Source organism: Orcinus orca, chromosome 14 (assembly GCF_937001465.1).
Source record: "Orcinus orca chromosome 14, mOrcOrc1.1, whole genome shotgun sequence".
Classification (NCBI taxonomy): domain Eukaryota; kingdom Metazoa; phylum Chordata; class Mammalia; order Artiodactyla; family Delphinidae; genus Orcinus; species Orcinus orca.
In genome coordinates, this window is record NC_064572.1 from 43,499,412 (window position 1) to 43,523,821 (window position 24,410).

Consider the following 24,410-nt stretch of genomic DNA (forward strand, 5'->3'; position numbering starts at 1 on the left):
GAACCTTTTGACAAAGTTGAACACCATTCATGACTAAAACTCTCAGAAAACTAGGAATTGAGGGCAATTTCCTCAACTTGATAAAGAACATGTGCAGAAAACATACAGTTAAAGTCATACTTGATGAAAAAATGAATATTTTCCCCCTATGATTGGGAATAAGGTGGCAAGGATGTCCATTCTCATAACTCTTGTTTGGCGTAATATTCGGAGTTCCAGCCAGCACGATAAGATGGGGGAAAAAGTGTGTACAGAATGGAAAAAGAAATTAAACTGTTCCTGTTTGGTTTGTCATATGTGTAGAAAAAGCTGCAAAAAGACCTGTAGAACTAATAAATGAGTTAAGCAATATCACAAGATATAAGACTGACATACAAAAATTGATTTCTATACTCTAGCGATGAACATGTGGGAACTGAAATTAAAAATACAATACCATTTGCAATTGCTCAGAAAATTGAAATACTTAGACATGAACTTAACAAAACATTTATAGAACTTGTATACTGAAAATTATAAAATGCTGATGAAAGAAATCTAAGACCTAAATAAATGCAGAGATATACTTTGTTTATAGGTTGGAAGACTGAACATAGTATAGAAATCATTTCCCCAAAATGGATGTACAAGTTTAACAAAATTCCTATCAAAATCTCAGGAAGATTTTTTTTTCGTTTGGAGAGTTTATAAATGTTTGATTTTTCTTTAATTTTAAGTATATTTGATTTACAGTGTTTCAGGTATACAGCAAAGTGATTCAGTTATACATATATGTATATACATACATATATTCTTTTTTAGATTCTTCTCCATTATAGGTTATTACAAGATATTGAATACAGTTCCCTGTGCTATACAGTAGGTCCTTATTGTTTATCTCTTTTATATATAGTAATCTGTATCTGTTAATCCCAAATTCCCAATTTATCTTATCTCCCCCTTTCCCCTTTGGTAACCATAAGTTTGTTTTCTATGTCTGTGAATCTGTTTCTGTTTTATAAGTAAGTTCATTTCTATCATTTTTTTAGATTCCACATATAAGTGATATCATATAATATTTGCCTTTCTCTGTCTGACTTCACTTAGTGTGATAATCTCTAGGTCCATCCATGTTGCTGCAGATGGCATTATTTTACTCTTTTTTATGGCTGAGTAATATTCCATTGTGTGTGTTTGTGTGTGTGTGTGTGTGTGTGTGTGTGTGTATTGCATCTTTATCCATTCATCCGTTGATGGACATTTAGGTTGCTTCTATGTCTTGACTGTTCTAAATAGTGCTGCTGTGAACATTGGGGTGCATGTATCTTTTTGAGTTAGAGTATTCTCTAGCTGTATGTCCAGGAGTGGGATTGCTGGATCATATGGTAACTCTATTTTTAGTTTTTTAAGGAATCTCTATTCTGTTTTCCATAATGGCTGTACCAACTTACATTCCCATCAATGGTGTAGGAGGAGGAGGAAGATTTTTTTAAGGTTTAGCAAAATTATTCTAAAATTTATATAGAAAGGCAAAGGAACTAGAGTAGCTACAACAATTTTGAAAAACGAAAAATAAAGTAGGGCAAATCACTCTACTCAATTGCAAGACTTACTAAATAGCTGGAATAATCAAGACAGTGTGGTATTGGCCCACAGATAGACCTGTAGGTTAATGGAACAGACTAGAAGGCCAGAAATAGCTCCACACAAGTAAGGCCAATTGATTTTTTTAAAAAATAAAGTTATTTATTTATTTTTGGTTGAGTTCGGTCTTCGTTGCTGCGCGCAGGCTTTCTCTAGTTGCGGCGAGCGGGGGCTAATCTTCATTGTGGTGTGCGGGCTTCTCATTGTGGTGGCTTCTCTTGTTGTGGAGCATGGGCTCTAGGCCTGCGGGCTTCAGTAGTTGAGGCTCATGGGCTCTAGAGTGCAGGCTCAGTGTTGTGGTGCACAGGCTTAGTTGCTCCGTGGCGTGTGGAATCTTCCCGGACGAGGGCTCGAACCCGTGTCACCCGCATTGGCAGGTGGATTCTTGACCTGGACCAGGGAAGTTCAGGTCAATTGATTTTTTTTTTTTTTTTTTTTAACATCTTTATTGGGGTATAATTGCTTTACAGTGGTGTGTTAGTTTCTGCTTTATAACAAAGTGAATCAGTCATACATAAACATATGTTCCCATATGTCTTCCCTCTTGCGTCTCCCTCCCTCCCACCCTCCCTATCCCACCCCTCCAGGCTGTCACAAAGCACCGAGCCAATATCCCTGTGCCATGCGGCTGCTTCCCACTAGCTATCTACCTTACTACGTTTGTTAGTGTGTATATGTCCATGACTCTCTCTCGCCCTGTCACAGATCACCCTTCTCCCTCCCCATAACCTCAAGTCCGTTCTCTAGGAGGTCTGCGTCTTTATTCCTGCCTTACCCCTAGGTTCTTCATGACATTTTTTTCCCTTAAATTCCATATATATGTGTTAGCATACGGTATTTGTCTTTTTCTTTCTGACTTACTTCACTCTGTATGACAGACTCTAGGTCTATCCACCTCATTACAAATAGCTCAATTTCGTTTCTTTTTATGGCTGAGTAATATTCCATTGTATATATGTGCCACATCTTCTTTATCCACTCATCCGATGATGGGCACTTAGGTTGTTTCCATCTCCGGGCTATTGTAAATAGAGCTGCAATGAACATTTTGGTACATGACTCTTTTTGAATTTTGGTTTTCTCAGGGTATATGCCCAGTAGTGGGATTGCTGGGTCATATGGTAGTTCTATTTGTAGTTTTTTAAGGAACCTCCATACTGTTCTCCATAGTGGCTGAACCAATTCACATTCCCACCAGCAATGCAAGAGTGTTCCCTTTTCTCCACACCCTCTCCAGCATTTATTGTTTCTAGATTTTTTGATGATGGCCATTCTGCAGGTCAATTGATTTTTGATAAGAGATGCAAAAGACAATGGAGGAAGGATAGTCTATACAACAAATGATGGATATCCACAACTGGATATCCATAGGCAACCAAATGAACGCCAATCTAAACTTCACACCTTATACAAAAATTAACTTGAAATAGATTCATATATTTAAATGTAAATCCTACAACGATAAAACTTTTAAAAGAAAATATAGAGGAAAATCTCTGGGAGCTGGGGCTTGGTGTAAAGAGTTCTTGGACGTGATCCCCAAAGAACAATTCATATAGGAAAAAAAATGTTCTTCACCAAAATGAAAAACATTTGCTCTGTGAAAGACCCTGTTAAAAGGATGAAAAGACAGTTTACATACTATGAGAAAATACTACCAAACCACCTATCTGACAAAGGACTCATAACTAAAATATATAAAGCACTCTTAAAACTCATCATGAAAAAAGCAATCTAGTAAGAAAATGGGCAAAAGACCTAAAGAAACATTTTACTGAAGAGTATATATGGATGGCAGTAAGCACATGAAAAGATGTTCAGCATCATTAGCCATTAGGAAATGCAAATTAAGATTATAATGAGATATCTCTACACACCCTTCAGGACCATTAAATTTAAAAAACGAAAATACCAAATGCTAGCAAGGATGCAGGAAAACTGAATCTCTTATACATTGCTAGTGGGAATGTAAAATGGTACAGTCATTCTGGAAAACAATTTGGCAGTCTCTTAAAAAGCTAAACATACTTTTGTCATATGACCCACCAGTCACACTCCTGGGCATCTATCCCAGAGAAAGGAAACGTGTCTACATGAAAACCTGTACATAATTTTTCACAGCAGCTTTGTTTGTAACAACCAGAAACTGTTACTTGCGGACACTGGGGGGAAGGGGAAGCTGGGACGAAGTGAGAGAGTAGCATGGACATGTATACACTACCAAATGTAAAATGGATGGCTAGTGGGAAGCTGCCGCATAGCACAGGGAGATCAGCTCGGTGCTTTGTGATGACCTAGTGGGGTGGGATAGGGAGGGTGGGAGGGATGCTCAAGAGGGAGGAGACATGGGGATATATGTATACTTATAGCTGATGCACTTTGTTGTACAATAGAAACTAACATACCATTGTAAAGCAATTATACTCCAATAAAGATATTAAAAAAAAAAAACCCAGAAACTGTTAACTGAAATGTCTTACAATAGAGAAATGATTAAACTAATCTGTGGTGTGTCTGTACTGTGGAATCTTACTTAGCAATAAAAAAGGAATGGGATATATGCAACAATTTGTATAGATCTTAAAGTGTACTCTGCTGAGTGAAAAAAGCCAGTGTGAAGAAGTACCTGTATGATTCCATTTAAATATTGGGTCAGCCAAAAAGTCCGTACCATCTTATGGAAAAACTGAACGAACTTTTTGGCTGACCCAAAAAGTTCTTGAAATGACATTCTTGAAATGACAAAATTATAGAAATTTTGAACATTCTTGAAATGACAAAATTATAGAAATGGAGAACAGATAACCGGTTAGTTGTTGCCAGAGATTAGGGGCAGGGGATGGAGAGGGAGGTGGATGTGACTATGAAGGGGTAGTCTTTGTGATGATGGAATAATTCTGTAGCTGATTGTGGTGGTGGTAGTTACACAAATCTACACATGTGATAACATGATATAGAAATGTACACATTGTACCAAAGTCAGTTTCCTAGTTTTGATTTTATATTTATAGTTCAGTAAGATGTAATCTTTGGGAAAACTGGGTGCAGGGTATATGGGACCTCTTTGTGCAATACTACCTTTGCAGCTTCCTATGAATCTATAATTATTTCAAAATAAAAAGAAGGAATCCTAGCTAAAGCATCAGGTAAAAAAATCTCAGAGAAAATAAAAAACCTAAAGGTGCAGTATCTCTGAGGAGTTAATTGTGTGACACGAACTGGCTTTCATCCAGAGGGCATTTTTGAAACCTGGTAAACTAGAGTTTCCTTTCCTCAGCCTCAGGAAGCTTTGAGGAACTTTGAGGAAATGATAAGTTCTTCCTGAGATGATAAATATAAGTTATCCTCTTACCCTAAAAGCTGAGCCTCAGAGGGTTAAACTGGAAACCCCCACCAATCCCACCATCCTTCAAGACTGCAAAGGAAATTGATTTTTCTCTATGCTTCTCAGTTTTTAATATGCATCAAAATCACCTGGAGGGTTGTTCAAACATGGATTGCTAGTTGACATCTCCGGAGTTTATAATTCAGTAGGTATGGGATAAGGCCTGAGAATTTACAGTTCTAACAAGTTCCCAGGTCATGATGATTTTGCTGGTTGGGGACCACACTGTGAAAATCATTAATGTAGGTATGTGGGGGCAAGGTCATTGCTGAGAATTTTGAACAAACAATGGATGCTCATGTGGTTTGCATTTTGAATTTAACACCCCCTAGGTAGTCTAATAAAATTTCCCTGAGGTAAGTTAATTTGGATTTACCCCCATAACAGTAGTGATCATATGTTGGCAGTGAGTCTTTCTAGGCTCTTGGTAGAAGTAAATACAGATTTTCATGGGAGAAACTCCTCTCTATCCCAGGGCTGAAAGTTTTCCCAGAAATAAAATTCCAAGCTAGTAGAGCAACTGACAGTCAAATTAAAAGCACAAGGAAATGTAAGTACCATGAGCATGAGCAGGAGTCAGCAGGAGACCTGCTAGGAAGTAAGAATAATCAGACATAAAATATAAAATAACTGCTTAATAAGTTTAAAGACATGTTAAAATATATTCCAAGGTTAAGAAACTATAAAGAATATCCCCAGATATTTTTAAAAAGCAGCTAGAACTTAAGAATTTAAAATTATACTAATTGAAACTTATTAAAAAATCCTCAAATAGATGGATATAACCACATATTATGCAAATTTGAAGAAGAGAATAATGAACTGAAAGAAACATCTAAAGAAATTATCCTGCATGTATTCAGAAGAAACAGATGAAAACTATGAAAGAGAAGTTGAGAGCCATCTAAGAATATCTAAACATTTACTTGGATGGCCTTCCATAAGAGAGACTGGGAACAGACAACAGTTGAAAAGATAATGGGTAAGAATTTTGTACAACTTAGGAACAGTGCTAACCTGTGCATTCAAGAATCACAAGAACTCAAGCTGGTTAAATAAAAGGAAATTCTCAGCTTTGTTACGGTGAAACAGCAGATCAAAGACAACGGGTCTTAAAATTATCTAGAGAGGGAAGAGAGATTTATCTCCAATGGTGTCACATTTAGAAGACATTGGAACATAAGTTAAAAAAAAAAATCTAGAATTCTACACCAAGGGAAAAAGGGGGAAATTCTGACACTTCAAACAGACAATTGGGAATTCTTCACTAAAGGAAATTTTGAAGAATGTACTCTAGGCAGGAGGAAAGTGATTCTCAGATCAATGTCCTGAAATGTAAGGAATGAAAAGCACATGAACTAGTAAATAGTTTAGCAAATCTAAGCAAATAATGATTTGTATAAAACAGTTCGTGTCTCATGGGCTTTTAAAAATGGAATTTAAAAAAATGGAATTAATATATATGCCAATAATAATCTATAAGTCAGAGAAGGGTGAATAGCTTTAGGTATTCTGAGGCACTTGTTGGTAAGAAGAGTAAAGATATGCAACTTTTCAGAGTCTAAATTAATCAGCATGTGTGTTATATAAATATTAACAACTAAAAGAAATCAAAGGAATAACTTCTGAAATAGTGTAGGCAATGGAATAAGGAAAAGTATGAAATCCAAAAGAAAAAACCAGGCAGAAACATAGTTCACAGAACAAGTAGAAAATATAAAATGGTGGACATAAATCCAAGTATTTCAGTAACTATGTTAAATATAATGTATTAAGCTAGTAATTTTGAGTGTCAGGCTGAAATTTAAAAATTCAACTGTGCAATTTACCCCCCACCCTCCCAAAAAGGGAGAGAGTATAAGAAAGTTGAAAGTAAAAGGATGGAAAAAGATACATCATGCGAATACTAACGTAGATTTTTAAGGCAAAAAGTTCACACTGATAAGAGATACAATTTAATAGGGAAATAAAACAGTTCTAAATTTTACGTACCTAATACTGTGACCCCAAAATATGTCAGGCAAAAAGAATGCAAGAAGGAAAAAAGACAAATCCATAAGCATAGCTTGAGAGTTTTCAGCTTTCTCATTAACTGATAGAACAAGTAGACAAAATACTGACATAAAACTTGTTTATAGTATCCTTTTTATCTGTTTCATGTCTGTAACATCTCTTGTCACATCCATTTTTTTCACCACTAATTTTGGGGGTTTTGTGCCTTCTTCTTTTTGCTTATTCTCACCAGAGGTTTATCAAACTTATTTTTTTTTCAATTTTGAAAATTTTTAAAGTGCACATAACATAAAATTTACCGTTAGTCACATTAGTACATTTACAGTGTTGTGTAACCATCACCACTATATAGTTCGGAACATTTAATCACTCCAAAAGGAAACCCTGTGCCTGTTAAGTAGTCACTCCTCATTCTCCTTCAACCACTAATCTACTTTTTCTCTGTATGGTTTTGCCTATTCTGGATATTTCACATAAATGCAACCATTCACTAAGTGCACTTTTACTGGCTTAGTTCACTTACCAGTATGTTTTCAATCCAGGTCATTCATGTTGTAGTATGTATCAGTACTTTGTTCCTCTTTATGTCAGAATAGTCCATTTTATGTATATACCATATACACATTTTGTTTATTCATTCATCAATTGATGGACATTTGGATGGTTTCCACCTTTTGGCTATTGTGAATAATGCCTCTGTGAACATGGGTGTACAGGTTTTGTTTTAGTACCTACTTTCAGTTCTTTTGGATATATGCCCAGGATTGGAATTGCTGGGTCATATGAAAATTCTATGTTTAATTTATTGAGGCACTGGCCGAACTGTTTTCCACAGACGTTGCACCATTTTACATTCCTACCAGCAATATACAAGGGTTCTAATTTCTCCGCATCCTTGCCAACAAACACTTCTTATTGTCTGTCTTGTTGATATAGCTAGCCATCCTAGTGGATCTTATGGTTTCGATTTGCATTTGCCCGTTTGTTAATGATGCTGAATATCTTTTCATGTGCTTACGGGCCATTTGTATATCTTATTTGGAGAATGGTTTTGCCCGTTTTTTCATTAGGTTTATTTTTTGTTGTTGAATTGTAAGAGTTCTTTATATATTCTGAATCCTGGACCTTTGTCAGATATGAGTTGCAAATATTTTCTCCTATTTTATGAGTTGTCTTTTTAAGTTTGTTGATAATATCCTTTGATATACAAAGTTTTTAACTTTGGTGGAGTCCAACTCATCCTTTTTTTTTTTTCTTTTCTTTTGTTGCTTGTGCTTTTGTTGTCATATCTAAAAACCCATTGCCAAGTCCAGAGTCAAGAAGACTTATTCCCCGTCCTTATGCCAATACCATATTGTTTTGATTACTGTACTTTTTAATGTGTTGAAATAAAAAAGTGTGAATCCTCCAGTTTTTTTTATTTGTCTTTTTAAAAATCCAACTCTTGATTTTGCTGATCCCTGTACTGTTTGGTTTGTTTCATTAATTTGTGCTCTCATCTTCATTGTTTCCTTTCTTTTACTATATTTGCTGGGATTATTTCATTAGTCTTTTTCTAAGTTTTTTGGATTGATACTTGGCTTATTAATTTTTACTTTTTAAAAAATGCATTTTAAGGGTATAGCTTTCCATCAATATACTGTATAACTTTATCCCACCAGTTTTAATATCTTTTTTCATTAACTCAATTACAGATGTCACTTTTAGTAGTTTTTTGTTTATAATTTACTGTTCCATGTAGATATTTTTAATTTTGTCATTTTTTCCCCAAGTTTGTTACACAGGCTTTAACAAATCAACTAGAGAAGGTGTGGTTTGTGGGTTTTTTGTTTTTTTGCCCCGCCGTGCAGCATGTGGGATCTTAGTCCCCTGACCAGGGATTGAACCCACGCCCCCTGCATTGGAAGCGCAGAGTCCTAACCATTGGACCACCAGGGAAGTCCCACAAATCAACTAGAAAAAGACTTCAAAAAGAGGAAAACATGAAAAGATTCCCAGTCTCATTAGTATTTAAAGAAGTAGAAACAAAATGAACTGAGATAGTATTAGTTTACATTAAAAATTCTTTCAATTTCAAGAATTGGTGTTACCACTTTGGAAAATAATTTGGTATCAACCAGTAAAATTGAACATGTGCTTATCCTATAACCCAGCAGTTCAACTCCTAGGGAAATACCGTAGAAAAGCATAAGCAAATGTGTATGGGAGATAGCTATAAGAATGTTCATAGTAGCACTTTTCATCGTAGCCCCAAATTGGGAACAACCTAAATATCCATCAACAGTAGATTTATTTTAAAAAACTGGTATATTCATATAGTGCATTGCCATTCCACAGCTGCAGGCACACATACGTATTGCAGTTACAATAAGTGAAACAAGCAAACCGCAGAAGAATTTATTCACTGTGGTTTCTTGTGTGTGAAGTTCAGTAAGAGGCAAAACTGAAAAATATGAGCAAATACCTAGATTATGAAGCTTTGTAAAGAAAATCAAGGGAATGGTTTTCACACACTTTTAGATAAATGGTTACCTCTTGTGGATGAGAGAGAAGGATGGTGCTGGGGAGGAGTTTCAAGGATCCTGGCAGTGGGTGGCAGTTACATTGACATTCACTTCATTCTTTTTTAAAGTGTATGTGTATACTTAATACACTTTTTGATATATAATAAATTTCATAGGATGAGTTCTTTGTTCATTTCTGCACCAACAAATCTATAATCTTTGGGGTTTTTTTTTGTTTTTGTTATTTTGCGGGATGCGGGCCTCTCACTGTTGCGGCCTCTCCCGTTGCGGAGCACAGGCTCTGGACACGCAGGCTCAGCGGCCATGGCTCACGGGCCCAGCCGCTCCAAGGCATGTGGGATCTTCCCGGACCGGGGCATGAACCCGTGTCCCCTGCATCGGCAGGTGGACTCTCAACCACTGCGCCACCAGGGAAGCCCTAAATCTATAATCTTGATGAAGTGGTTGATTTTTTTTTCAAAGGAAAATATAAATAACCCAAGTAGGATCAAAAGAAGTGAGAAACCTGAATTGATAAATATTATGGAAGTGGTATCAGGCTAGCTGATTCCACGGTGAAGTGGAAATCTGGCCCACTTTTTAAAAAGAGCTCCCCTGAAGAGCTCCCGCACAGCACAGGGAGATCAGCTCGGTGCTTTGTGACCGCCTGGAGGGGTGGGATAGGGAGGGTGGAGGGAGGGAGACGCAAGAGGGAAGAGATATGGGAACATATGTATATGTGTAACTGATTCACTTTGTTATAAAGCAGAAACTAACACACCATTGTAAAGCAATTATACTCTAATAAAGATGTAAAAAAAAATTAACAACAAAAAAATAAAAAATAAAAAGAGCTCCCCTGGACTTCCCTGGTGGGTGCAGTGGTTAATAATCCGCCTGCCAGTGCAGGGGACACAGGTTCGAGCTCTGGTCCAGGAAGACGTGCAGTGGAGCAACTAAGCCCATGATCCCCAACTACTGAAGCCCGCAAGCCCCAACTGCTGAAGCCTGCGCACCTAGAGCCTGTGCTCTGCAGCAAGAGAAGCCACCGCAATGAGAAAAGCCACCGCAATGAGAAGCCCACACGCTGCAACGAAGACTGGTCCGTGCTCGCCACAACTAGAGAAAGCCCGTGTGCAGCAACAAAGACCCAACGCGGTCAAAAAATAAATAAAATTTTTTAAAAAAGCTCCACTTCTGCATTAGATATCCGTTAGACATCATCATTAGACAACCGTTAGACATCATCACCTGATCGCATTACTAAGATCTCAGAATTGTCATGTCAGCTAATCTTTTCATCTTTTTGCTTCTCTGATGTTGTCAGTCTATTTTAGTTGACTCCCTTAGTTGACTTCTAATCACTACTGCACTTTATAACGTTTTCATTTTTCTCATGTTCCCAAGCTCTCTACCTCTGCCCCTAATTTCATATTGTTCCACAGGACCTCATGTTGTTTTTTCTGTGCCAAAACAGAAACCACTGAACGTGAATCCTTTCAACCTACGTTTCCTAGGCTTAATTAAATGCTTTCCTATTGCTTATAGTATAACGCTTATACTTTTCAAAAAGGAAAGGTATTTATAAATCTCCTCACTCTCTGTCTCCCTTTCAGTTTTCAAGCCAGTATTGTTTTTGCCACTCTACACTAACATTGCTGTCTCTTGAAATAATATACTTCTCTAAGTTTTCCTTCTTACCTTGATTGCTGTTGTCATTTCTTCCTTCCTCCTTTCTTCTCTCCCTTCTTCCTTCCTAAACTTTCTCAAAAAACCAAAACCTTAAATATAGGTCTTTCCTAAGGTGTTCCCTTAGCTTGCATCTTTCATCTTATCAGTTCCTGTATAAAACAGTAATTTATATGATGTAATAATTGTGTTTTCTACTTGGGTTAATACTATCGCTACCCTTCCTGGCACACAGACTAGAACGTCTTCACTTCTAGCTTCTTCTTCATGTAGTTCTCTTTCCAGTGTACTTCTTAAGTCTTCCCACATTTCCATAGACCTGGACAGGTTCATTTGCCATGTTTAAAGACCTCAGATGGTTCTGTGGTCTATGAGAATAAATTTATCCTACCTTTCTAGCCCTATTTGCAGCAGTAGAGCCTTTGTGAGGCCTGTATACCCAGAAAAATAGATGTTTTTTACTCTTTCTTAACAGTTGCCAGTTTTGCCTTTTTTTCCCTGTATTTTTGCCTCTTTCTTCTTACCATTCATTCTCTTCATTCACATTCCTATACCCTCCACCTCCTCTTCCTCCCTACACAGTGAATCTCAGAAAGAATGATACATACTGATACATAAGCAAAAGTTGTCTTTTTCCAGGCTAAATTCTTAGCCTTAAAGATTTCTGTAGCATTGCATTTGTATCTTTTATGACCCTTGTTTCTGCCTTGCATTAAAATGAACTTGAATAAGTGTATTATTTCTGCTAACTAGTGTCTCTGCTGCTTGGGGTCAGGGAGTCATCTTTATTTCCTCTTTGGAGCTTGGAACACAGTCTCTGTTGTTTATATGAACTAATGGGAAAAAATACAAACTCCAAACCCCATTTTCTTTTTATTACCCTCTTTATTGGGGGAGGGGGCATGCAACCTAAAAAACCATTAAATTTTAGAATTAAAGTGATCTTGCCACTAATTTATTCTAAGACCATAATATTATGGATGAGAAAAATTTGCCTCCAGAATTTAAGTGAATTGCTCAGTATCACACCATTCAAGTAATTTGTGGCTTCTGGAATTTTTAAATTTGACATTCTGATTTCCAGAAGCAATGCTGTTGATATGAGTACTTTGAAGAGTTTAATCCTCTCATCCTTTCTCAGGCCTGGAGTTTGTCTTCTGCATTCTCTGAGGGTCTTCCTCTCTGCTAGAAGAGAGATGAGGGGAGATCCTAAGTGAGCTGGGGTGGTCATAACCCTAATTGGATGGAAGTCCTCAGGCAGAAAGTTGGCGTCATCATTTTCTTCATTTAGTCCTATAGAAGTTCACTGTATTCTGGTTCCTTTTTCTTCTTTCCAACAAGAGACTGCCTCCTAAATCTTTCTTATTTTCTCTGATGGCTTTTACAGACTTACTTGTAGTCTGATGGTTTTATGATGTTAAGAAAAATGTCATAAGGAGGAGTGTTTGCTTTTAGTATTCATCTTTAATTATCCATAATATCTGAATTCTGTCTGGACAGATTTGTCACCACTTTATCCTTCATCGTTCCCCAGTACCTATTGATACTTTTTAGTTTTCTGCTATCTTTTATGGATTGTAATTTACTGTTCCCTCAAACATATACCTTATTATTGTTTTTATAGAGATTGGGACAACAAGGCATTTTTCTTACACAAACTTTTTTCTCCTATCCACTAGATGGCTCAAGTGCACCACTCTGGCAGCTCATATAGACATTTGTGTGCTTTGTGATTTCTGCTTTCTGATTACTGCTTGCTTTTAAGTTGTCTTGATGAGTTCTTATCTGCACCAGTCATTTCAGCTTTACATGTATGTGATGGCAAGTTACCCCACATTTTCTGATTATTTACAAACATCTGAAAAGCAGCTGATGATTGCAACGTTTAGAAGATGTTTGTTTGTTTTGTTGCTTTCACGAGCTGTTTTGGACTTGAGTTCAGTTGCCAGTAATCTCTATATAGATTCCCTCAAACTGGACATTCAATTATTAACTCATTCTTTTCTTCCTGACTCATAGTCATTTTGAGTCATTTTGCAGAATATGGTGGTATTTTGGGAGTTTTTGAGGCACTAATGTTACGGCTGTTTGCTTCGGTTCAGTAGATATCTGAGTGTTCCTGTTCTGGCACTGTGCTAGGCAGTGGGGGAAATACCAGATGAATAAGCAGGACATGTTTATCAGTAGGGAGCCTACCACATTATTTTTTTCCTTGAATTTCTGAAGCCAACTGATGGGTAGAATGAAATGCCTGATGGAAGTTATGTTTGTAATCAACCATGTGTGCAGTATGAGGAGAATTTTATCTCTTTTTGACATTGTCCCTGTTGATATATATGAAATAAGAATTTTTTAAAACTGTATTCTTTAGAAATATTTTGTGCTCATGGTTAGCTGTTTTGAGTTGTTAAGTGGAGAGGAAAGGGAAGTGAGACTGGCTGAATGCTCATCATGTGCTGATTTCTTACTTTAATGTATGGTATTTAATTTGGTTCTCCCAATAACCTAAAAGACAAATACAAATATCTTCATTTTACAAATGAAGAAACTGAGGAATCAAATGGGTTAAGTAAGTTTGCCTAGGGTCAAACAACTAGAGGATGGAGAGACAAAATTTGGATCCATATTAGACCTTCTTCAAAGCTCTCATTCTCTCCAGGCATCTGTGTAGTCTCCTGGGAAGATGGCACTTGTACCTCCAAAAAGGGAACCTGGGCCTCTTTGGGATATCAGGGGTTGCTTTTGTTCGTTTGACCTAGAGAACACCATTATTTCCTGACGTGTCACCTTTTTTTTTTTGTGGTACGTGGGCCTCTCACTGCTGTGGCTTCTCCCGCTGCGGAGCACAGGCTCCGGACGCGCAGGTTCAGCGGCCATGACCCATGGGCCCAGCCGCTCCGCGGCACGTGGGATCCTCCCAGACTGGGGCACGAACCCGCATCCCCTGCATCGGCAGGCGGACTCTCAACCACTGAGCCACCAGGGAAGCCCCCACCATTTTTAATAATTATTTTAACTGGTTGGTTACTTCCATATCCTAAAGGCAGAAAACTCCAAGCAATGCATTGATTGATTGCCTTTGACAATTGATTTTTTACTGACCTTTGATATAAAAAAGTGTTCTTAGACTTTTTGGCAAATTAGTCATACTGTCTCTTTGACAGATCACCTTAGAATGATAGTAAGCTTTGTATAAAAATTGATTTACCCAGAGAAACTGTTTGCACCTAACCTATTCTTCAAGTATTATATATGCATATGCATATGTATATATTTTGTATCCATGGTAATAACTACGAATTACTTCTATCAGTTTGAAAGTATAGTTATATGATTTAAGGGGAAATAGGAAGTTATTGATACAGCAATACACAAAGTATTAACAGTATTGTAACTAGATAATAATTTGTTTCTTTTCATAAAACTCCCTTGTATTCTCTCATAAGGGTTTGGTAGCTAAAATTGTGTAAAAGAGGAAATAACGTCGTTATCCAAGGTTCTTAAAGAATCAAGACTGAAATAAAATAAGCAGTTTAAAAAAAACTATTTAAAGGGGGTTACTTAATTTTTCTGTGGATGTGGTACCATTTTTCTTGGCTCTGTAGTTTTTGTCCTTTTTCACTGTATCAGTAAACAGTCGTTAGGTACACATCCTTCAAAGTTTTCAAAGTTGATATCAGACTTTTCCAACTATTAAAAATAATCAGTACTGCTCACTTGAACTCATTGATTTCATGTTGTATGATCAGATTTCAGTTAAACAATAACCAGAAGTAAATTTATACCTTTCATGTCATCTTATATATCATCCACACACTGCCTGAGATTTTTATTCCTTTTTATGTATTGTTGGGTGTTGACAGTATTATTAACCATATTTACTTTACTAAATGTTGCCTTGTGTGGAAATTCCAAAACTTTGCCAACTCTTGATAACCAGAATAATGATAAGCTAAAGAGAGTCTTATTCCATCTTTTGAGGGAAATGTAAAATTATTCATCTAACTATAAAGAATCTTTGGCAAGGGTGTTTTTTTAAAAGTATGTTGAATTCCTAGCCATTTTATTATTGATAGCTATGTATCTATATGATATTTTAGGTATGAATATAAGGAACGAACTTTCAGTTGTCAAAGAATAAGCATGTTCAGTGAGTTGCAATTGTGGTATGACAATTGGATAACTATTATATCTTGCTGAATCAACTCCATCTAAATCTTAAGTGCATATTGTATTGTTTAGTCACTTCCTGATTCAATGAGAAGTCACAATATGTAGCAGTTTAATAGCTAGCATGTTCTACTTCATAGCTCACAGAATGTCCTTGGTGAGTAAAGTAAGTCCACAAGAAATACAAAACAGATGAGAATTCCTTTAGAATACAACTTAGCTAGTCTATTTCCTATAATTTGATGTGACTGTGAATGAATGTCCTTATGTAATAAGAGAGCCCTAGGTATATTTAAATATTTAACCCCCTGTAACTTACTGTTAGTTGGAAATGAAGCAGGGTTTTTAAAACATTTTTCAATATATCTTTTCATTTCCTGTGTCTTGTAAATATCATTGATTTGTTATTTTGCATTTTTTGACTGTGGTCCATAGGAAAAAAAATAACTTTTATTGTGTGCAGTACATATTTGTGTATTTGTGTGTGCGTGTGAGTAAACAAAAGTTTCACAGATACTTATTAACACACAAGCTGTACTCTGATATTCTCTACTCTCTTCTGTTTCATTTAGAAAAAAATTCTAATCCACTAAATTAATTTCATGACACATCAGTGGATTGGAACTCATAGTTTGGAAACACTGCCATTTTAACTGAATGCTTAGAAGGTATAAGTCCAAAAACCATCTGAGGTACCAAGCCCATGAAGGAAAATTTAATATTGATTGAGATACCTTGGTTATTTGTGCACCCCTACAATTAAGATCATTTTAGTTAATAGAAAATGTGTTTCAAGTTTCAAGGGGCATCTTTAACCAGGACAAAGGATCAATCCTTGGTAATGAAAACATTCTAAATGTGAAAAGTCTACATTGTAGATAAATGTGATTTTGTTAATTATAAGTAATCATGATTATCATGTTTGGGAACATTAATATGCTAGTCACTTTATGTTGAATTTCTTTACATATTTTATCTTTGCTTAAACAAGAAACTTGACATTTCTTGGTTGACATAAAAGTTTACAGTTAGGAAGGGGATCAAGATAGCAGAATAGGAAGACCCTAAACTTACCTCCTCCCATGGCACACCAAAATTACAACTATCTGTGAGCAGCTATCTGTGAGAAAGACCTGAAGACTAGCAGCAAAGATTTTCTACAACTAAAGATATAAAGAAAGAGCCACAATGAGATAGGTAGGAGGACAGAGACACAGTCTAGTCAGGACCCACACCATGTTGGTGACCCACAAATGGGAAGGCTATCACAACCAGAGAGTTCCTTCCTGCAGAGCAGGGGTCCAAACCCCACATCACATTCCCCACCCTGGGGGTCCGTCACTCTGAAGATAAGCCCCAGAACATCTGGCTTTGAAAACCACCAGGGCTTACAATCCGGAGAGGCAGAGGGCTGTAGGAAATGACACTTCACTCTTAAAGGGCATACACAAAATCTCACACACTGAGTCCCAGCACAGAGGCAGTAATTTAAAAGGCACCTGGGTCAGACCCACTTACTAATCTTAGAGAGCCTCCAGGAGAATCAGGAGGCAGTCAGGACTCTCCTGGGGATACAGATGCTAGTGGCAGATACTTTGGGGATTTCATTTTACCCTATTGACACCAGTAGTAGGAAGCACCATTTTGGAATCCTCACTCTATCCCATTCATGCTGGGGACTTGCTCTGTCCACAGGCAGCCCACAGCAGTCACTGGGGAAACCTGCCCCACCCAGCAGAGCAACCTGGGCAGGGCCTTACAGCCAGCAGGGCCAGGGGCCAGTCCCACCTATCAGCATGCTCACAGTAGTCGGCCCTGCTACAACAGAAGGGTGCATGCAGCCCACATAGGGGACACCCCAGAATACTGGTGGCCAGAAGGAAGCATGCAGCTGGGCCCCATAGGACGTCTCCTGCATAAGGCCACTTTTCCAAGATTTGGGAGACATAAAGGACCTACTCAGTACCTAGAAATAAACACAGAGAATTAGGCAAAATGAGGAGACAGAGGAATATGTCCCCAATGAAGGAACAAGACAAAACTTCAGAAAAAGAACTAAATGAATGAAATGGTGATAAGCAATCTACCCAATAAAGAATTCAGGGTTATGGTTTTACAGATGCTCACAGATGGTTTTACAGATGAATTTGGGAGAATGAACAAACATAGTGAGAATTTCAACAAAGAGTTAGGAAATATAAAAGAGCCAATCAGAGCTGAAGAATATAATAACTGAAATGAAAAATGCACTAGGAGGAATCAACAGTAGAATAGATGATACAGAAGAATGGATCAGTGATCTGGAAGACAAAGTAATGGAAATCACCGAAGATGAACAGAAAAAAAGAAAAAAGAATTTTAAAAATACGTAGTTTGAGACCTCCGAGACAACATCAGGCATACTAACATTTGCATTATAGGGGTCTCAGAAGGAGAAGAGGGAGAGAAAGGGGCAGATAACCTATTTGAAGAAATAATAGATGAAAACATCCCTAACCTGAGGAAGGAAAACAGATATCCAGGTTCAGGGGACACAGAAAATCCCGAAAAGATGAACCCAAAGAGGTCTGCATGAATACATAATTAAAATGACAAAAATTAAAGGCAGAATCTTAAAAACAGCCAGCAAAAAGCAACTGGTTATGAACAAGGGAACTCCCACAAGACTGTCAGCTGACTTTTCAGCAGAAATTCTCTAGGCCAGAAGGGAGTGGCACATTATATTCAAAGTGATGAAAGGAAAAAACCTACAACCATGAATACTCTACCTGGCAAGTTTATCATTCAGAATTGAAGGAGAGATAAAGAGTTTTGCAGACAAGCAAAAACTAAGAGAGTTCATTACTACCAAACTGACCTTACTAAAAATGTTAAAGGGAATTCTCTAAATGGAAAAGAAAAGGCCACAACTAGAAATAAGAAAATTACAAAAGGAAAAATCTCACTGGTAGAGGCAAACATACAGTAAAGATAGTGGATTAACCACTTATAAAGCTAGTAGGAAGGTTAAAAGACAAGAGTAGTAAAATCATCTATATCTGTAGTAGGTGATTAAGGGGTACACAAAATAAATTTATTTTAAGATGCAGGACTTCCGTGGTGGTCCAGTGGTTAAGACTCCACACTTCCCCTGCAGGCGGTGCAGGTTCGATCCCTGGTCAGGGAAATAGGGTCCTGCATGCTGCACGGCATGGCCAAAACAAACAAAAAAAACAGATGTAATCTATGAGGTCAGAAACATAAAGTGGAGTGGAGGGGAGTAAAAATGTAGTGCTTTTAGAATGTGGTCAAACTTAAGAGACCATGAACAAAAATAGATTGCTGTATATATAAGTTGTTATATATGAATCTCATGGAAACCAAAAACTGTAATAGGTACACAAAAAATAAAGAGAAAGGAATCTAAACACCAAAGATAAGTCACCAAATCACAAGGGAAGAGAGCAAGAGAAGTAGAAAGGAACAAGGAGCTACAAAAACAACCAGAAAACTATTAACAAATGGCAATTAAGTATATGCCTATTGATAATTATTACTTTAAATGTAAATATAGTAAATAAATACTCTATTCAAAAGACAAAGTGCCTGAATGGGTTAAAAAAACAAGACCAATGTATATGCTGCCTATAAGAGACTCACTTCAGATATAAAGACACACACAGACTAAAAGTGAGAAGATGGAAAAAGATATTCCATGCAAATGGAAACAAAAAGAAAACAGTACTTAGACAAAATAGACTTTAAAACAAAAACTGTTACAAGAGACGAAGAAGGGCATTACCTAATGATAAAGGGATCAGTCCAACAAGAAGGTAACACTTGTATATACACCCAAAATAGGAGCACCTAAATCATAAAGCAAATACTAACATGCATCAAAGAAGAAATTGACAATATACAGTAGTATTAGAGGTCTTAGCATTATTTTTTTGGATGTCTCCTCAGGCAAGGGAAACAAAAGCAAAAATAAGCAAATGGGACCATGTCAAACTAAAAAGCTTTTCTACAGCAAAGGAAACCATTAGCAAAACAAAAAGGCATCCTACTGAATGGGAGAAAATATTAGCAATGATAATCCTGATAAGGAGTTAAAATACAAAATATGTAAAGGATTGATACAACTCAATATCAAAAAAGTAAACAATCCAATTAAAAAATGGGAAGAGAATCTGAATAGACATTTTCCCAAAGAAGACTTACAGATGGCCAACAGGTGCATGAAAAGATGCTCAACATCAGTAATCATCAGGGAAACGCAAATCAAAAACACAATGAGATATCACCTCACACCTGTCAAGGATGGCTATAATCAAAAAGACAACAGGTATCAAGAGTTGGTGAGGATGTGGAGAAAAGGGAACCCTCGTGCACTGTTGGGATTATGAATTAGTGTAGCCACTATGGAAAACATTATGGAGGTTCCTCAAAAAATTAAAAATAGAACTACCATATGATTCAGCAGTTTTACCTCTGGGTATTTACCCGAAGAAAACAAAAACACTAACTGGAGAAGATAATGCACCCCCCCATGTTTATTGCAGCATTATTTACAATAGCTAAGATATGGAAGCAACACAAGTGTCCATCAATAGATGAATGGACAAAGAAGATTTAAAAAATGGTACCTTGCTATTTGTGACAGCATGGGCAGATCTAGAGGACATTATGCTAAGTGAAATAAGTCAGAAAAAGATAAATACTGTATGATTTCACTTATATGTGGGATCTATACAACAAAACAACTGAACAAACAAAATGAAAACAGACTCATAGATCAGAGAACAATCAGGTAGTTGTCAGAGGGGAGGTAGGCATGGTATTTGGTGGAAAAGGTGAAGGGATAAAAACTTCCAGTTATAAATAAGTCACGGGGTTGTAATATATAGCATAAGGAGTATGGTCAATAATACTGTAACAACTTTGTGTAGGGGCAGATGGTTACTACACTTACTATGGTAATCATTTTGTAATGTATTTAAATGTTGAATCACTGTTGTTCAACCGAAACTAGCATATTATTCATCAACTGTATTTCAATAAAAATGTTTACAGTTATATATAGGCAACTTTTAGTATGATATAAAAAATATTAAGTGTCCTGAGAAGTACAGGTAAAATTAAGATAAAAATTATAATTTCCTGGCCTTATATGATGGCTTATATATTTGAACACTTAGAAAGGATGGTGATGGTCATTTCTCAGAAGGGAACAGAGGCAAAAAGGCAGAAAAGTTTGACATGTTCAAGAAATTGAAAGTAGTCTATTTGGATGAACTTTGTTCTAGAGGCAGTTTTTAAGCAGAGGAGAGAGCTAATGTCTCTTGTAGTACCCACTTGCTACAGGAGATAGCAGATGGATTTGAGTGGGGTGAACTTAGGCAGGGAGATTAGTTAAGAATTCATTGAAGTAGTTTAGAGAAGAAGAAATGAGATTCGGTAAGATAGTGTCTTCAGAAATAGAAAATTTTGGGCTTCCCTGGTGGTGCAGTGGTTGAGGGTCCGCCTGCCGATGCAGGGGACACGGGTTCGTGCCCCGGTCTGGGCGGAGTGGCTGGGCCCGTGGGCCACGGCCGCTGGGCCTGCGCGTCTGGAGCCTGTGCTCCGCAACGGGAAAAAGAAATAGAACATTTTATCAAGATTATCAGAGTAAAATCACCATTATTTGTCCATCGATTAGATTAATTCATTCATAAATATTTGGGTATCTTCTGTACAATTCTGGGAACACAAGTGTGAACAAAACACATGCTCTTTGCCCTTATGGGTTTTAGTCCAGTGGGAAACCCAGATGTTTACAGTTTAGGGTGATGCATATGCTGCCATAGAAGGCCAGTGTGCCCTAGCAGTGAGTGTCCAGACTACTAATCTTGAAGTCTCATGGATGGGTAGGTCTTGACCAGGGAAAATAAGCAGGGAGAAGTATGTTGGAGGCAAAAAGAAACTGTGTATCAGCTTGGAAATGAGAGAGAGACAGTGATACATTGTGGAACTGAAAGAAGTTCATTGTGGCTATATTTTGGGATTGGAGAGGAGGCCAGGACCAAATCATCCAGAGTACTGAAAAATCCTAATGAAAGGTTTGGGCTTTATCCTTTGAGCAGAAGGTAAACATGGTATGGTTTTAGGCAAGGGGGATTCAGGGTCAAATGTGCATGTTAGAACAATTATTTTAGTTACGGATATTTTAGTTACAAGTAAGAAACTTAAGCCAACGGCAAAGAAAGTGATCCAGGGAAGTTCAGCATATACAAGGGTAGGAAGTACAGCTGGACCTCACAAAGGTCTAGAACCAGAAATGGTTATCAATTAATATCAGGTGCTTTTGCTCTTGCTCTCCCTCATCACTGCATGTCTTGTCTCTAGCTCCTGATACATTGTTTTTTCTTTGTATACCTGGCTTCTCTAACTACAAAGCTAACCCACAGCCCCTCTTAGCTTTTCTCCCAACTCCAGATCCCCTGGAGAGAGTCCGATTGGCTCATTATCTCAGTTATCTCCCCTTGGTCTAATCATCTGTGGCCAGTAGAGCATATAGAATAAGTATAACTGCTTCAAAGCCCACCCGTGTCGCAATTAAGGGGGTGCAGTGAGTTGTTGGCTGGACAAATTTCTCAGAATGAACCAACTTAAGAAGATCACTGGCATAAGAGTGAAGAATTAAGGGCAAGGGGATTAGAGGCCCCTTTAGGAGAATACAGTAATGCAAGCAATAGTTAATATTGACCTGAGTTAGAGTGGTGAGTAAGAAGAGAATGAATTTGTAGTAGATTAAAGATTGACTCTCCAGAACTGCATGGTAAGCGGATATGGGAGGATAAAGAAACAAGGATAATGTCTGTGTTTCTGGCTTGTATAACTGAGTGGATGATGATAGCATTCTCTGAGCTGGAGGGACATAGGAGAGGCAAATTTGGTGGGGATTGAAGGAGATGGAGTGAATTATTCATTTTTGCACATGCAGAGTTTGAGGTAGGTAGCTTTGAGACATGTAAGTGGAAATGTGTAATGGACCACTGAATATATACATTTAGAGCAGAAGGAAAATCTCAATGGCAGATAAATGTTTGAAAGCTAGTTTTACATGCTAGCTGAAGCCTAAGAGTGGGTGAGATTGCCCTGGGAGACTGTAACAAGAGAAGAGAGCCAAGACAACCCTGAAGAGAGTCATTTTTGAGGGCTGGTAGGGGAAATGAACCTATAAGGGAAGACTGAGAAGGAACAGAAGGTAAGAAAAATCAAGAGTATGCAGTGTTTTGGGGAATCCAAGAAAAGAGAGTGTTTCAGACAGAAGAATATGGTGAACAGTGCCAGATACTGCTGAGCAGCATAAGGAGTTAAGTTTTGTTGGGTTTCAGAGCAAGGAGCTTGTTGATGATGTTGGTGAATGAGTTTAATGGAAGTGGTGAAAGTAGAAGCAGAGGGTTGAGGACTCTTGGCAGGGGCAGTAAAGAGATCAAAACCACAAATGTAAACAGTGCTTGAGAAATTTGGCTGTGAGAGGAAGGAGAGAGAGGGATCAATAGCTAGTGATTGTTTTTGACAGTGAAATAGGGTTTTAAAGTATGTGTATATTTTGTTTTTAAATAGCAGGGTCTTAATCATATTTGAGTGCTAGGAGAAAGACTGATGATTACTTGAGTAAGATCAGGAGAGTTATTCAGAGTACTGTTACATTGTAATAGTGAAGAATGAAGCAAAAGTAAGTATTTGGACCCTGGTTTAGTAAAGGGAAGAAGTTATTTCCTGACTTTTCTCTGGGAAGGGATTAGGATTATCTACAGGTAAGGTAGAGTTGAAGATGTAAGGAACAGTGGGACTCTTTGAAATAGACCTTGTAGAAATTAGAGGGGATAGCTGACTAGGGGAAATCTAGAATTTTCTGCCTGGGTTAGATTGAAGGCCTTGAACTTAAAAGCACTATGGACCATTTTGGATTTTGTTCAGCAGTCTACATATATGCTCAAAAGGAGACAGCTAGTTTGGTTTGTGCTGTGTGATTTCAGGTTGGTGCATCAGGAGAGAGTAGGGCAGGGTTATTGGCATAGTGGTGATCTATCTAATGGGCCATAAGCTGAGGAATGAAAGAAGTAAAAACATGAGAGGACTAACAGGAAAGTAGAGTTCTTAAAGGCCTGGGTGGGAATCCTTATGTGCAGAACATAAGTGAGAGTAACTCAGTGTGAGACTGATCCTCAAATGAAGGTGACACTAAAGGAAAATGAACCAGTAGTTTCTTTGGAGAGTTGCAGCCTGTGTTGCTGGAAGAATAGTACTGCTGCTAATAGAAATAGATGTGGAAGGAAGAGTGAGTTTTGGAAGGAAGAAAAGTTTGATCTTCGCTATTTAGAGTTTGAATACCCATGGAATATCCATACTGAGATGATCAAGAGGCAGTTGAAAATATAGGAGAGAGGTCAGGACTGGAAATGAAATTGGGAATCATAATTGAAGCTATGACTTTACCAAGGAAGCATAATACATAGAGTGATAAGGTGGTCTTAGGCACGGTGTGCATTTAAGGAGTGGGAAGTAGAGAAAACGTGCTTGCAAGGTTTGAGCAATTTACAGAGAAACTTAAGAGAAGTTAAAGAGGAATTGACTGAACAGGCCACTGGATTTGGGAATTCTTGAGTGGCTCTCCAGAGAGGTCAAGAAATAGTGGAACATGAAAGGAGATTGTAAAGATGTGAGGATTAACTGTGACTTTTGGCAACATGTTTATTGCCAATGAATGATGCGTATTATATGTGATTTTTAAAATCTCCCCAGTATACGGACATTTAAAAATCATAACTTTAAAAAATTTTATTAGCCAGCTTCTGGCTTTCTGAAATGGAGTACACTGGTCATTTAATTTCTTAAAGCCTCAGGAGTATCATAATTAGTGATTATTACTCAGCACTGTAATACTGCTAGGACCTTCTGAGCACTGTCAGGACTTGTTCTTATACTGAGTGCTTCCCGTGTGCCTTGTTTTTTGACGGCTTCTTCCTCTAAGTCAGTTGACGTTATTATTCTAGAATCTT

General features: G+C 37.5%; 1 protein-coding gene across 5 annotated transcripts in view; it reads left to right on the top strand.

Annotated features, from left to right (window-relative positions):
- MAPK8 (mitogen-activated protein kinase 8) overlaps positions 1-24,410 on the top strand; it is a 103,008-nt gene that overhangs the window by 32,313 nt on the left and 46,285 nt on the right. The gene's annotated exons all lie outside the window — the stretch shown is intronic.